The sequence below is a fragment of the Dipodomys spectabilis genome, unplaced genomic scaffold (assembly GCF_019054845.1).
Source record: "Dipodomys spectabilis isolate Male_0828 unplaced genomic scaffold, ASM1905484v1 ptg000152l, whole genome shotgun sequence".
In the NCBI taxonomy this organism is placed as follows: Eukaryota; Metazoa; Chordata; class Mammalia; order Rodentia; family Heteromyidae; genus Dipodomys; species Dipodomys spectabilis.
In genome coordinates, this window is record NW_024870829.1 from 3,328,497 (window position 1) to 3,332,921 (window position 4,425).

The window sequence follows — 4,425 nt, forward strand, 5'->3', positions numbered from 1 at the left end:
TTTAAGATTCCTTTTTTTCCTAGGTCCTTATAGTATTTTATTTCTTTGGGATAAAATGACAATGATATCTAATTTGAAAAGTTTTGTAAAGATTATGCTATGTAAAGGTTTTTCTAAGTTGAGGATTTAGTACACTGATGTCAAACTAACTTTCAGTTCAATGAATTACATTTATTGTTACATTTGTATTTTTGTAATTAATTTTTAATAACTGTTTTTAATTTCTTGCATCTGAAGAATGACAAATATGGAATACTTAAATTTTCATATCATCCTTGTGCAAGTGCCATGTTAATCTCTATATTGTAATTTGGGTAAACGTGCTGCTGAAGCATGTAGTATCCTGTAAATTTAAGTAGTTAATGATGCAGTCTTTATACAGGCATATATCCTTGGTTGACTGTTTGTAACTAGGAAACCTTATTGTTCCTAAAAATGCTATTGATCTTACTTCTCTAAAATTCTGGGTAGATTGGAAAAAACTTATATTGTTTGGTCAAATGCTCACATTTGCAATTTTTTGTCAATGACAATTTTAAGTATTTTTCATTTTAAATTTGATCATACTTTGAAGTCTTTATAGCTAGGTCCAAAGGTGATGGCTTTACAAGTAATTATTTATCAACTGAGTTAGCTTTGTGGAGCTAATGGATTCAAATTAAACCTTGCTTAAGAGCTACTTCTAAACTTCTGTAGCTTAAAATTTCCTAAATGAGGTCTTACTGGCAAAAATGTCTACCTGACCCTTTACTCTTCTTCCATGTAGCAACAGACCAACCAGAATATCTTACCCTGACAGCATAGATTTTCTTATTGGAACAAAACTAATCTTAGTTAAAAGGGATCATAGAGAGATGAACAGTTAAAATAGAATCATTTAGACTAGAAGGTACTTTATCAAAATATAATTGTTTTTTATACCTAACATTTCAAAAGTAGCTAAAGCCAAGAAGGTGAAAATTTTTTCATATGTATGATTACCTAATGTCATGGCTAATCTACCATACTACCAGGCAGGAATCTACACTACTGCCTTTCATTCACCAAATATTTTCATAGTTAAAAGAGAAGTCTATGTTTCTCCTCCATATTAGGCCTTAAATTGGTAATGTTTTAATCACAGTGTTTCCTCTTGTCTCTAGGCTGTAAATCTACAAATGTTAAAGCTTTAGGTCCAGCTCTACCAAACACTGAGGTAGAAATAATGGAATAATACATTAAAACACAGTTGCCTTTGATACCCTAACCATATCAGAACATTGCAAAACATGTGCCTTTTTCTTATATTTTATATAGTTATATATTTTATACTTATACATGCTGATATTTTATTTCACACTGTGAAACTTACCAGAAATAATTGATAATTTGACAAATAGGTATAAATTACAATTAATAGACTGGAATATAAATAATTAGGTTTAGAATATATATCAGAATATGAAAAGTATCAATGCAATGTCTTCTGTATAAACTTGTGATAGGTTCTAAGTGTTCTTGGTCTTCAGAATTCACATTGTAAAAAAAAATTTGTTTTCCTCTAATCTATAAGGGAATTTACTCTGCTGCTCTGTTTATTATTTTAACTCACTGGTTCCAAAATGTTTTTCTCCATATTTCTGATTATACGCAAATTTTGCTGATATGATGTCTAAAAGGTATTATTCTTTTGCAGGACACACATGTCCTAGGATCCCTGGTCTCAGTTATCAGCATCATCAAGTAACAATGGCAAGACTTCTCATCTAGGCCCATGCAACATCCCAACAGAAAGTAATTGAAAATCCATCTCAATTCTTGACGACACTGGAATTAGCAGTAAGCAATTGTGAAATGCAAGGGAACTTAAAATGAAATATGAGATCACAAAATCTGAAAGAAAGTTCAGTAATTCAAAGTTTCAATTTACAAATGACCAGCCCATATGAGCGAACAAGATCACAAATGTCACAAATTATTTTTAATACCCCTCTCCTAATAATTACTGAAAGATTTCAGTCCAACATAAGTAGGCAAAAAAAAAAGAGTTCCTAGAACGATAGATCCATAATTGGTCTACCAAGGCTAGGAAAACTTGACTTACCGGTCAAATATAATTCACAAAAACATTATTTGAGAAGATCGTTAATGCTTCAAAATACTGGTACTTCAGGAAAACTTGGTTTTCTAGTATAAAAATGTTATCATTCACAAACAAATGATAACCTATATTTAATCTCCTGAAAACAGATTCCTATTCAAATAATCTTTTAAAATCATATTCATCAAAACAACAATTGACAAGTCGATGATAATTAGTGACATTACAAACTTTTCAAGTTTAGAGTGCAAGTTACAATTGAGTTGATTTATTTACCCAGCACTAATGCCAAACAGGTTCAACCATTCATTAAAGGGTAGAAATAGTACCACCCACCATTTGTGTTGTTCAGTAGGTGCCTTCCAGAAATGTGTCAAATAGAACAACCTCCCATAATTCAAACTCAAACACTAGCTAATAAAGTATATTTCATCACTTAATAAGGTACATTATAAAAAGTCACAAATAGTTGCCTTATCATATGTTGTTTTATGTTTTCCCTATCTGTCTAACATAGTAAGAAATATGACTTAAAGTCATGAATATGGGTACTCATCAAAGATGTGACAAACAAAATCTGTCTTCTATTTCTCTCATATTCCTCTATAGTAGTAAATCGTAGTTTTCTTCTTTTTCCAAAACTTAGAGGTAGTAGAAAATATTATCCGATGTAAAATAAAATAATCACAAGCCTTTTTACAAAGCGATTTATAAAATTTGGTAGTTAGGAATATATTCTAAGCCATTTTTAAACTTTCTTGTTAACTAAAGATTAATCTTCCAAATGGATGAGAATAAAATCATGTCTAGGTGGTTCACATCTCCAGTCTTGCAAATTGTTATTGCAGATGAATGAATTATGGAAATATAAACTGACATCAGTTCAAGTATAAGCAGGATTGAAACTCCATGGAATGTATATAAACCTTTCAAAATATTAACAGTTTAACAGAATGACTATCAGGAAGTTGAAACCAGAGAAGAAAGACATAGAATGAATGAAAAATGGAACAAGGGGCAAGTACAGCTAGAATACTCAATGTACACATGTGACTAAAGAAGTGGTAAATCTGAAATAAATCTTGGAGAAGGGGTTGGATGAGAATGATAGAAGGAGTCACTCTGATCCAGGAACATTGGACAATTTGATGGACATATTTATTGTAATATACTTGCACAACCTCTTGAGATTTAGTTTTAAAACACAACAAAAAACAAAAACACACAAAAATCACAACCAAACAGCAATCTCTAGAGAGGATGAATATGACCTCTCAAAATTTTAAATAGTTAATGAAGGGTAGTCTTGGGAAAAGCAAACAAAGCTGTTCAAAGAGGACAGTTTGGGGTAGCAGAGAATTTTGAACAGATTTAAATAGATTGTCTAAGGTTAAGAATAACCAACATCTGCTGTAAATATTTTCTTCTGTGAGTTCTCTTTTTCTACAATGGATACTCCAGTACTCAGCCACACTTGATAGCTTGTGAAGATAGAATGGAAGAAACAAGATCAAGAACCCATTACTCCACTGGAGACAGAAGAGTCCTCTATGTTTTCTCTCCTCTCTCTTCAGAACTCTTTCTTCATTCTTTTAAGTCAAGTGATTTTGAATTATATCTTTCATTCTTTGTTCTGGCAAAGTAATTAGCCACACTAATTTACTAAATATTATTTTCCTTTCTTTTCCTACCATGCTGTTTACTTATCCAAGATAGTCCATTAAACTTCATCCTTGCATTTGGTTGCCACGAAAACCCAACATCTATGTTAATGAGGACAAACTCTAATGTAAAACTTTGTCTACATAAAACCAGTCCAATAAGCTGTGATCACAAGTATTTAGCTATACTTTTTTCTTTTACCTTGAAAGTCTTCTTGTGTCTAAAGGGCCACTAAAATTACTCCCACACTTTTTGGTTCAATCACTTCTAACCTAAAAGATATGTTTTGCTAACAAGATGCTTAGAGGAAGTATACTTCACTTACTTTAATCTTCTCTCGTAAGACGCTCTTAGATAACATATCAGGAAAAAAGTTATTCTTTCCAAAATTATTTCAATAGATTATTTTCTCTTGGTCTTACATTTGCTCAACTAAATGTATGGAGAAAAATAGAGTTAAATCGCCCATACCTTGTATGACAGTGTCTGTTACAACAGACAATACTTCTTTGTCCTACTTCTATGTCCTCCTCATAGTCCTTTCTTGATTTCCAATTAATCACACCTTCTTGGCTTCAAGTCTAGTGAAGCTGAAGGAGTATAAGGCTTCCCCCACTGCTACATCTTCCTGATTTCTCTTTTTAAATTCTTTTATTTGGTTGTGGAATTTATGTTCATGTCTT

The 4,425-nt window shown here is 31.7% G+C and overlaps 1 pseudogene; it reads right to left on the reverse strand.

Annotated features, from left to right (window-relative positions):
- Positions 1-241: 241 nt before the first annotated feature.
- Positions 242-335, reverse strand: LOC122118478 (annotated as a pseudogene).
- Positions 336-4,425: the final 4,090 nt, after the last annotated feature.